Here is a 12560-nt window from a genome sequence, read left to right as displayed (position 1 = left end):
TGACCACGCCCGATCTCGTCTGAAATAAGTCAGAGAAAGACAAATATTGTGATCTCACTTACATGTGAATATAAAATAGTCAAACTCATGGAAGCTCATAGTACAACGGTGGCAGGGGGAATGGGGAAACGGAGATAGTGGTCAAAGGGTACAAAATTTCAGTCATGCAGGAGGAATAAGTTCTGGAGAATTACTACTGTTCAATGTAAGGCCTGCGATTAACAATGCTGTATTGTATACTTAAAAGTTTGATAACAAAGTAGATCTTATGGTAAGTGCTCTCACCACAAAAGGAAAAAGCAAAATAAAACATAACAAAACATAATAAATTATTATTTCTTTAAAGATTGTATGTTCTTACTGCATATCGTGTAGGAAAAGTTGAGGGCTGGACTGGTAGGAGCAGTGCGTCTTGCCTGAGTATATGGGCCTGGAGGGAGAATACTATAAAAATAAGAACTGATTCCTGAGAAGATTGAGATTTAAAAAAAAAAAAATAGCTGTCTCCACAAACTTTTTTTTTTCTCATTCTATAAAGATTTGTCATTTTCAAATCCCAGTGAAAGGAACTGGAATAATTTACCAATTTTGTTTCCCATTATGTGCCTTAGAGATACCTCAGGAAAAACTGGTGTCTGATACGACAGAATAACATTTGCAGAATGTAAGACTGTGGTGACAGCACCGAGGTTGATTGTTGCAGGCATATTAAACTCTTTGAGCATTATACGGTTACATCCTGTTTATACAGGACACTGGTCCAATAACAAAAATAAAGAACAGCAGCTGGAAATTTATCTCATTCAGTGTTCAGAGATAAAAGGGTTAATCATTCATTCCATTATTTTCTGCAGATATGTCCTTTTTTCATACTGAAATCTAATAGCAATTAAATAGGGATGTTTTTCTAAGCTACTACATGAAGAGGATGCTGAAGGCCATTACCCTACAGCATACTGCATCATAAGGACTATTCCGTTCACCAGTTCTGGCCACTTCCAAAACATACCCGAATCCAGTTTTATTTCTGTCCAGGAAGCTGGGTGCCAAGGATCAGATACAAGCGCAAGTACATTTAAGCAGCAAGATTATGGTCAACAGACTCTGAAAATGGAAAATGGCAGACATAGCGAGGCCAGAGAAGCCCCAGCCACATCCCCCTTCCAGGCCCAGGGTGGAAGAAGCGTCTACACAAACTTAACGGTGCATTAGCAGCAGCTGTGGTGTCACCTGGAACGTGGATATTTGGAGACGGTTCAGCATTCTGCTTCCTCTTCGCTGCATGCTCTTGGACAAGCCGCTCTGAGTCCCCATATCCTCATTAATCAAATGTCGACAAAATGAAAGCATTTACTTCATTGGGTTATTTTGAAAAAATAGCATCATAATGTATGTGAAAAAGCATTATTAACTTGGCAGACATATTGCTTTTAGTTATTGTTTGTTTTGGGGGGTTACTTAAATGAAAAATACTTTGAAGGTTGAGTTCCCAGACGTGTTGTAAAAAAGATGTGTCTATTTTTTATTATTCAATAATACATAATCATCTTTGAAAAAGAAAGACACCCAACATGTCCATGCTTACACACCCTCACCCCTCCAACTGCCTGGTGTTTCACTGACACCGTCTTGCCCTTGGCTTCCAAGCAATGGAAGGCAGTGACATTGTACATCCCTTCTTATATGGAACATCATCTATCAGCACTATCCTCAAGCCCTCTTCCCTTGTAATCCTTCTTAGGAAATCCTTCGCTCAGGTTGTATTTTATTCTAGAAATTTGAGCATTTCTTTTACAAATATTTAAATTATTAGTCCATCTGGAGTTAATTTGACATAGGGTGGGAGAGATGTGTCATAGTTTTGCAAATGCTAATCTATTTACAAAATAGATATCTTTGCAAATGGCATTCAACACCATTTATTGAATGACCCTGCCTTTCATCACTGATTTGAGTTGCAAATTTTTCCATATACTAAGCTACTAAATATATTTGAGAAGGCTTTTGGATGAGACATTCCACTGAATTGTCTGTTCTTTGCCCAGTTACTCCCACATATTTTAATTAACTTTATAGAAGCTTTCCTCTCTAATGAGTGAGGCCCTCAACCTTTCTTTTCCATCATCAACTGACTTCCTAGCATGCTTCTTCTTTCTGGAGATCTTTAGAATCTTTTTATATTCACTCTCTAGACATCCATGAAAATACAGAAGAATCTCCAAACTCTCAACAACATAAAGATTTAAGGTGACAGACAATATGATACCAGAAGCAGGATGTATGATTTCTAAATTCTAAGGAAATTGGAGCTGTATTTAGAAAACCTCCCATCCACTTGAAAGATCCTCTAGCATTGTGGCTCTGAGTATACACACTTTTATGACTACAATTAATTTGCATTTTATTTTTTTAAATGTTGGTTTCCCCGTCAGAGTCTGAGCTCATCTGGGGCAGGGGCTATTAAATATCTTTCGTACCATCGCACAGAAATGGGGACACAGTAAATGCTCAAAAAACATTTAGAGAATCCATTCATGGTACACAAAACTCTCCTGCTTGGCAATTCCTGGCTGTATTTTTCCAGTGTCTTTGCTGGAGGGCAAGGTCCTGGGGGGTGCCCGAGGCTCACCCAGCTCAAAGATGCCTCCCCACCCCCCCACCTGGCTCACAGTAGGCACTTGGCAAATGCTGACTCCTTCCATTTCCATGCCCTCTCTTCACTTCCCTCTCCCCATGGCGGGGTATGAAAACCAATGCCTCATGGAGTCTGCTAACATTTCCCTAAGAAAACCAGGGTGGCTGCCGGGAGGACGTGACAAGTACAAATGAAAACATGGTTCCAAACTGCAAGAGCTTCTGGGCCCGGGTAGAGACTGACTCCCTGAAATGACCTCATCAAGGCCGGCGTGCCCGACCTTATTTTTGTTATAGAGTGCAGAAATGGGACTTTCGGTAGGACTTTGAAGTCTGAAGTCTCTGGAGGACATCAGGAAGTAGGGGCAAGTTGATACCCCTTGGTGAGGAGGCCTGGGAGAGCACATTATTCTTTTGAAGTGGATCTCCCTGGGGTTCATGGTCAGCTTTCCTCTGATGGCTTCTGGGTACCCTACATATGTCAAAGGAAGAACCAAAGGCTTTCTCTTGCACCACAGGATTAACTGGTCAAACTGGGAGACGCTGCTGGAAGACGGCGGACACCCCATGTGGGGGAGGACTTCTCATTCCTGGTCCCTTGAAACTCTGGGAATGTCACATGTAAAGGAGGAAAGAAAGAAAATCGTGTGATTGAGCTCTCTATTGTCTTCTTACGTTTTCATAGCAATTGGTGGGGGGGTGAGGGGGGCTTAAGGTTGAACTTAAGAGAATTTCTAAAACCCACCAGAAGTCAAGCCTGAGGCTGAAGACCATTTGGGGGGGTTCTCATACTTCTGCCGTGGACCCCTTTGCCCAGACACTGCCAGAAGCCCTCCAGGGGACCTCTAGGGCAGAACTCACACGTCCTGGGCACAAAAGCTCCCGCGCTTCCTTCAGGTGCTCCTTCCCCGAATGCATCCAAACGCCCCCAGCCCGCCATAGCTGAAGAGGCCAGGCTCTGACCTGGCTGGATCCTTGTCGACCAGGACACTGGGCCCAATCCAGCTTCCTGCTCTGCTAGTTTTCCTGGTGTTTGTTTGCAAAGGAAACCTTGATTGCTCAGCCTATGGGAGAGAATATTCTCTCGGGCTCTTATGGCCTATTTCTTCTGTCGAAGGACGGACACAGTGCAATGCTTTCTTCTCTAGCATATGGAACAGGGCTTTAGGGACTTCTTTGGATTGGGGCAGGTACAGAGAGCTCAAGGGCCTGGGGTCAGCAACCTTAGCGGTGACTACGCTGCCCTCTCTTTAGGAGTTGACCTTGGACCTCAGGTCTTAGGAGGGTGTACCTTACAGTCTGAAGAATGGCCCAGCCTAAGTGTGGGTAGTCGGCTTTGACCGAGCCCGCAGCTTTGCAGTGGAGGGTGAAGAGTTGAGGTGCTCCTGTGCTAGTTCTGCAAATTAATTCTGGCAGCCAGTGGGGTGACGTGTTGTAGTGAGATCTCCCTGTCTCCCGTACAAGAACAGATAATAGTAGAACATTGTATGAACACCTGTGTCTGGTTCTTGGAACCCCGGAGGGGAGTTAGGAACAAATGTCCAAGGGCTTTGTGCGATTCCCTGCTCAGGTCCGATTGTGCTCCCACTCTCCACAGAGGAAAATGACGGGTGCTCCCCCAGTGCCCATGCATGCTCGGCCTCAGATATTACCTTGTTTCAATCTTACAAACCATAGTGCATGGTAACCTAGGCAGTAGGAGAGCTCCTTTCCCCTTTCTTTTTGTTATTTTTACCACTGAAGAAACTGAGGTCCAGAGAGGCACAGTGACTTGTCATGGTCACAGAGCAGAACTTGTATCATGTCCTCTGCTCAGAGGAAGTCTATAAATGCTTGCTGGTGGTGAGATTTAACTTAATCAGAAGGAGGTCTATAAATGCTTGCACGTGGTGAGATTTAACTTAAAGCCAAGTAAAAGGTGATTTTGTGGTTTCGTTCATTCATTGTTTGTTTACCACCTCTCAGGAGCGAAGCATTAAGTTTTAGCATCCAGCTAATTCATCATCCCTTCTAAGAGCTGTGTCTGTTTTAGCTTTGAATTTTTCTCTTTTTCTCCCATCCCCATTGCTTTCTGCCCTAAAGACACCACACTCCTCTGTTTGGTGCACGTCCTTGGGTACGTGTGCTTGAAAATATATGTGTAGCCTCATTTTTCATAGAAATGTGCTATACATTTTATTTTATTTCCTCTTTTTTGTTTAAAGATTTTAATTTCTCCGTATGTGGCTTTCTGTCCATCTAGTTCATTGCTTCCAAGAGCTATGTTGTATTCTTTGGTGTACATCTGCATTTCCCCACCTCCACCCCACCTCCACCTCTACCTCTCTGCTACACAAATAATGGTGTTGAGCATCCTTGGACATGCGAGAGCTTCTCAGGGGGAAATATCAAGTCTCTGTACTTTCTGCTGCAGGTCAAAGCATGAAAGGAGAGCTGGACAGCTGGAGATGGTGTAATATTTATTTTAAATGCAACCAATAGGAACCGGAGGGCATCCCCCATTAAAGGGACTACTCTACAAAGAGAACCATTAAAATGAATGTAAATCACAGTAGCCTCGGGGACTGTTTAATAACAATCTGACTTTTTATTGGGTGAGCAGGAGATGTGCCAGCTTTCTCCTTACAGAGTCTTCTGGATCTTTTGCAGAGAGAGATTCTATCTGAAATGCTATGGAGATTACCGAGGGCAGAGGGCTGCTCAGGGAGTAATGGCCATAAATCCAATTAGTAACTCACTTTCTCTTTTGTCAGAGGCTCCATTTCGCCCAAACACATGGAAGATAATTCCACACTCTGGAACCTGGTAAATCCTGGGGGCTCCATGATATCATGCCACCAAGACACAAAGGTTTCTTGCCTGGACTGGAATGATACCCACTAAACCACGATTGTTCTAGAGTGGAATGGTGTGGGCGCCTTGCCACACTTTATTCTGTATACTTGTGTATCACTTCCAGTAAAAACGTGTTCCTGTCTCATTTGTGAAATAAGGAAATTGAAGAAAAACTTGAGGGATTTCTAGAGAAATTCAGCGAGACTAGAGATCACAGGAACCCCACTTATTTCTGGATGAGGGTACTAAAGCAGCAGGGGCATCACGAAGGTTAGGGGCTCTGCTCTGATTGAGGAGGGATGGCAAGGGGGCAAGAGCTGGTGTCCCTCGACTCTTCCACTTCAGTCCTGGGTCAGCAAGTGAGATCAGTCAGCAGAGCCACCGGGGGGCTGAGGAGCCCAAGGGCTGAGCCAAAGAAGGGTCTTGGATTCCAGACCACTACTTGTTTGAGAACTGGCATACTTCAGAAACCAGATTCTTCCATGACAAAGCTTTATGATCCAAAGCAAAGAATTGAGATGCCTGGGATAAAAATAAAATATGTTTTTATTTTATTTTATTTTAATTTTGATGTTTAAAAAATACTGTGTAACTGCTTCACTCCGGTTTCCTTTGAGAAGGCAACGCACATTGAGAACAGCTCATCTAGAGGCTGGACACAATCACACAGGGTTCTTTCTTGCTCTTATTACTTCTATACTCATTACAAAGATGCTTCTTTGGGTTTGTAGTTTTGTTAAAATTATGATCTGAATGACTAAACCACACTTTTCCATGACTTTATAGAAAAAACACAAAGGATTTGGGTTTGAGTCCCTGACCTGTCATTTACTAGTAACCTTGAATAAGCGATCTAACCCTCTGAAGCCTTAGTTTATTACCTTAAAAATAATATGAATAATATGTAATTCATAAGATTGTTGTGAGGATTGAATACGATATGGTAGGGAGAACTTTCAGTACAATGGCTGGCACATAGTAAGCTCCAATAATGATACCTATAGTATTTTAACAGGCACTTATTTGTTATTACTTACCCTTGCATGACTTCAGGGATCAATGAGGTATTTGTTAGGTACACTAATATCCTGAATTCTTCAAAACGCAGAGCCTGAGACAAGGATTTGTATGCAGGATGTGTATTCAGAGGGTGATCTCAGGAAGTGCCGTGAGGAAGTGAGTCCAGAAAGAGAAGAAAGCCAGTAAGTGTACCTCCATCGGCAACTGGGCACAATGCTGGGACTGTGTGAAATGTACTTTAAAGAGCATCGGATAGGCACCCATAGTGTCTCCTACAACTACATAAATCCAATCTCCAATTAGGTTTTGACTTATGTGTCACCTTTGTGTTTAAACATCTTTTTTGTTGTAAATCAGACAACTGTCTCCATTTAGCTGACTTTCTGCATGCTTGGACAGAGCCACTCTACCACCGTGATCTGCTTTGCCAGTTCCTTATCCGTGATCTGATGTAGGGCATGGTTTACGCTGCACAATGTTTCAGCATTTTGGTAAACACATCTGTGACACCAAGTTTAAATTCACATGTGTACCATTCCATTTAAAGTTGAAGTACGTTATCTCTTAGACTCTGGTTCTCAAAATTTAGGTGAAGGAGCTTCTGGAAATCATGGAGCTCTTTACAGAGAGCACCACACGCATTGCAGAATACCATGTCATTCTGATATATTTAATTCCAAAACATAAGTAGAAAAAATGATTGCAAGAAATATGACCATATTATGAAATTATTAACATGGACATGCAAACACACATATCAGTTCGATGTAATTGGCTCTTTATGAGTTTCCACTAATATTTGTTTGCTAATTAATAATTAACTTGTTATCTGCTGGAATTTGCTAGCAGATAAGCAATAGTAGGCACCATAGGTATCAGAAAAACATGTAAAGAGAAACATTAAACGTGAATAAAATTTTACCTGTTTTTACATTAATCTGAGACAAAGAATCCCTAACTCTCTTTCAGGGACAAAGCCCCTCTGCCTAATTTATCAAACACTGGCATTTGAGAACCCACTTAAAAGGTCAATTAAATCACTATGGTGCCAGTTTAGGGCAATGTTCACCAATAAAAATGAGGGAGATACCGTGATTCCAGGCTATGTGGAAGTTTCCAAGAGAGGCACACAAGAAGTATGTCATAGCTGCTGTAGAAACAAAATGTGAACTTCTGACCACGATAGAATATATTGCTTGTTTTAGGAAAGTTTTATTTATGTTAATATTTTGCTCTAAATTAAGCCATAAACAACTGAAAATAATTAAAATAGCTGCCTCCTTTGTTTACACTATTCCTTACTTTCAGACACCTATTTCCTAAAACTGGAATGCTTTCTACCATCTTCACTTACCTCAAGTCCCTTGTCCCCACAAAACCATACCTCAGCCACCTGCAGTCAGACCCTCTCTGGAATTCTTAGGGTAGCTTCTGTACTGTTCACTGGATACCCAGTGCCACCTATATTGGTAGTGATCTCTCTCTCTTACACACACACCCTCCCCCCCCATACACTCCTATCTTTCCTAACTAGACACAGTCCACATTTTATCACTGTTTGTGCCCAGCAGGCTCCCTGTACACAGTGGGCACTTGCAAATATATTAGAATCATACAGTCAGGCATTGCCCCAACATTACTTACAGCCCACTCTAACAAACGTGAGGGTTTCTCAAGATTGAATCAGGTAGAGATGCCTTAAAGAAAAAGAAATTTGTGCACCTTTAGTGTTGGTTTAAAACTTTTAAGTACAGGGCGCCTGGGTGGCTCAGTCGTTAAGCGTCTGCCTTCAGCTCAGGTCATGATCCCAGGGTCCTGGGATAGAGTCCCATGTCGGGCTCCCTGCTCGGCGGGGAGCCTGCTTCTCCCTCTCCCACTCCCTCTGCTTGTGTTCCCTCTCTCGCTGTCTCTCTCTCTGTCAAATAAATAAATAAAATCTTAAAAAAACCTTTTAAGTATGAAATGTGTTTGAGTAGAAAACAAAGCATAAACTCCTTATGTTCATATCTCTAATGCACCCATGAAACTAAAACTGTTTACAACTAAATGCAAATGAACTCAATACATTCCAATTAACATTATTACGACAGATGATGCTGTTTGGCTCAAACTAAATTGCTATTCAGGATGGGAATATGATACCGATAATGCAGGCTCTTTGCAGTTCAGCCCGCCGCTACATAGGTTTGCTGTGCCACTGCTCCATTTCCCACCCAAATCACTCGGAAACCACCGTGTGTACAACAAAGCACCATGTCCTTTGCACTTCACTTGGCCCGAATACATCATTTATGTACTAACTCCAACCTCTCTTCCTTTCTTATTTACCTGTGATGATGAACGTACTTCTTGGCATTGACACGGCCTTAAATACAGATACTATGAATCATGGGGCAATGCCTTGTTGTATGGTGGTCATCCAAATGACAATGATGACAATAATATTAATAGCTAAGATTTACAGACTAGTTACTATGTGTCAAGCACTTTTCTGTATCTAGACTGTCCCATTTAATTCCCATATCCGCTGCTTGAGAAAGATGCTATTGTTATCATGATTTTACAGATGGGGAAATTAGGTCTCAGAGAAATTCAATAACATTTTCAAATCCATCGCATATATATAGAATTTCAACCCATAAAGTCTGACTCCGGAACCTGAACACAACACTTACATTCATTTGTTTAGTTTACCGTTAAATTAAAACAATTGTTGTACAGAATATCACACTCCAATGTTCTATATTTCTATACACCCACAATTCGTCATATGCTCAGTAATCATGCCTGTGGGGTGTTTTTTGAACCACTAAGTGCAGGTGTTGTTATTGTTAGCTAAAACTCAGCTTCATGTCCACAATCAAAGAAGTGCTTTACTGATGAAAATACACAACTTAATCGTAGTTCTCAATAAATGTAAGATATTCAAAGAGTTGAACAATATGCGTTTCGTGCTCTTCTATTCTACTGGTCAGACAATGTCTTCATTCAGAAGCCCATTGACTTCCCCAGTCCTCAGCTTTGGGGCAAGCTGTCAAGGACAGCAGAGAGTGGAGGGAACCCATAAGGCAGAAGAATCTACGAACCCATAGTTTAAGATGCACAGCCGAGTTCTTCTGAGATTGGAGTTTGAACTTTTCCTTCAGCTTACTGATTCAAGTTCTCCAAGTCAGTATGCCCTCACCCAAATTGGGAAATATGCAGACTACTTTATTCCTTCTGATTGGGAAATAAACAAAACAAACTCTTAAAATATGACTTATTACCGGTGCCCTTCCTTGTTCAATGGAGGGGTTTAGTCAGGAAAACATTTGGACAAGAAAAGGATGTACCTTTGGTTGCACCCTCCCCCTCACCCCACCCCAAATTCAGCAACATAGTGCTGTACATGTTTGGTCAAATCTCCTGCCATTCTTTACAAAATAAATAGTGTGATTAACTTACTGGCTTCTGTTTCCCAAGTAAATAGACAACTGAGGAATGAGGACAAAGCTTGTACACTTTAGACCTGTAATGCCAAGGATCAATTTTCTCATAATACTGCAAAAGACGTCGATTTCTCTGATTTCTCAGTCATCTACTGCACTGGCCAAGGTTAGACCCAACGAAGTATAAGACAAGTTCTTTAAGCTTAAGACTATTACAAGCTTATTGTTATATTTGGAGTCATGTGTAGCAACCGAAATAGCTACATTCAGAATTTGGCTACCATTTCTTCCATCTTCAAAACAACTTGGTTAGGTAAAATTTAAGTTATTGCACTCACGCTCACGTAGACAAGGCTGTTAGGGCACAGGAGGTGAAAGCTAAGGTCATACAATTAATTAGTGGCTGAGCCAAATCTCGCAGTTAGGTTTCTTTGTCTTCAGTTTCTCCCACTAGACCAAATTGCTGCTTTAGGGTAATGCAGAAATATCATTCTAGAAGGTGTCTAGATTTATTTCTAAAGTTGATCTGGCTCCATCATTAATATAAAAAAAAAACAACCCACCAAAACCCAAAAAACCCCACCTGATTTGTAATTGGAGTCTGGAGTATCACCCACAGCCTGAGCTGATGATTTCGTTACCAGCTGCTGGAACACTTCAATGGGAAGACGTGAAATTCCTGCAGGAAATGACTCCAGGCAGCTCTGAATTAGTAAGGAAATTAAATGACTAACTTCAATGTTTCCTGGTTTTTGTCTATCTTAATTAACAATTTATTTTGGTAAAGGAAAAATTGAACAACTTTTTAATAGTCAACATATAAAACTTACTATCTGTTTTTAGTAAAAACATGATTCCCAGGTCTGTTTTTATTTAAAGAAAAGAAAAACATTTTTGAACAATTTTCAATAACCATATTAATTAAATAGTTCTTAAAAAAAAAAAAAAGAACCCAACAATTACAGCCTATGTGTGTGGGAAATATCAATTTCCTTTTCATATTTCCCAAAGGTGCACTTGAGAAAAATGTGTTGATTATTAACAGGGCTAATATTTTTGTGGTAATGTTATTACTGAACATCTACAATAATTGGAGTTTGGGATTGACAGAGGTATTGTAGCCAGAATATATTATTGATTTCCAGTCACATTAAATATAGCACGGACCTAATTGAATGTTGCTATGACTTCTGTTTTGTTTTTGCTAAGACTTTTGATATATATTTTGATATGACTCTCATTTTGCCCTCATTCATTTATTCAACAATATTTATTGAATATGTGCTATGTGCCTGGCTTTCTTCTAGGTGCTGAAAATACACAATAAATTAAACAAAGCTCTTGCTCCCATGGAGATCATGTTCTAGTTGAGGGAGATGGATGATACCAAAAAGCAGGGAAATCTGTCAGGTAATGGTAAGGAGATGAGAATGATGGAGGGATGCTTCTTTTAATGGGGTGGAATCAGGGAACCAGGAAAGTCCTGCATCTCTTTGTAGAAACTTGATGACTTACCACGTACTTCATCACAGACAAGTATCATGGTATCCTGTCCTGTCCCGGACTCCACCAATGTTTAGGATAAACTTTTGAGTTCAAGGATAATGGGAAGCAATTTCAAGAAAGCTGTTTTTTATACCCGTGTGAATTTTCTTTCTTTCTAGCTTTTTTTCCTATGTAACATCTCTTAGGAATGAAGAGAATGAGGCAAAATCCAGATTCTCATCACAGAGCTAGTTTGCTGTATTGCCAAACAAACTTGTAGGCAAACTTCTCTTACTAGTTAAGTTTAGAGTCACCGACTTAATTTTTACTAAAATTAAATAAACCAAATTCCATCTGATGTCTCCAGCATGACTGTGAACGGCAACAACAGGGGGTACCTTGTGTTGAAAAATATCATATACCAAGTACAGAACGTCTCATACGTTTTTTTCTTATTCTCACAAGAGCCCTGCATATGGGTATTATTGTTCCCATCTTAGAGGTAAGGAAATTGGGACTCAGATACATTAAGATACATTAAATATGTTCCCGGAAGTTCCAGAACTAATCATACCACACAGGGTTGGAGTGTTATGTCACTTCTGCCAGATCCCACGCTGCTGGGAGGAATGAAGGAGATTAACTAATCTAACATCATTTTACATTTGGGCAAATGGAGACAGCTCTTGTGACCTGCCCAAAGTCACAGAGCCAGTGAGCTGGTGGCAGAGTTGGGACTAGCTCAGGCAACATGTGTTGCCTCCCAATGAAAGCTGTGAAAGCCAAGCTCTGTAACTCACTGCCTTTCCAATAAATGTCTGGGACAGTGGAAACTCATCTGGGACAAATGTGAATCTTGACCCCTCCCTCATACCATACTTTAAAAAAATCAATTCCAGGTGGATCATTGATCTCAATATGAGAGGTAAACAAAAAAGTTTTTATTTTATTTTATTATATATATATATACGTGTGTGTGTATCTTTTTTAGGATGATGAAAATTTCTATTTTATTTTTTTAATTTAAATTCAGTTAATTAACATATAATGTACTATTGGTTTCAGAGTAGAGGTCAGTGATTCATCAGTCTTATATAACACCCAGTGCTCATTACATCACCTGCCCTCCTTAATGTCCATCACCCAGTTACCCCATCT

General features: G+C 40.7%; 1 pseudogene; it reads right to left on the bottom strand.

Moving 5' to 3' along the window:
• Positions 1 to 741: 741 nt before the first annotated feature.
• LOC123852360 (protein kish-A-like) lies at positions 742 to 1128 on the bottom strand (annotated as a pseudogene).
• Between the last annotated feature and the right edge of the window lie 11432 nt (positions 1129 to 12560).

This window comes from Mirounga angustirostris, unplaced genomic scaffold, assembly GCF_029215605.1.
Source record: "Mirounga angustirostris isolate CCGP_5_RB_7025 unplaced genomic scaffold, mMirAng1.0.hap1 SCAF_14, whole genome shotgun sequence".
NCBI classification, from domain to species: domain Eukaryota; kingdom Metazoa; phylum Chordata; class Mammalia; order Carnivora; family Phocidae; genus Mirounga; species Mirounga angustirostris.
The sequence above is the reverse complement of the archived record's forward strand: the minus strand, read 5'-3'. Positions and strand labels throughout refer to the sequence as shown.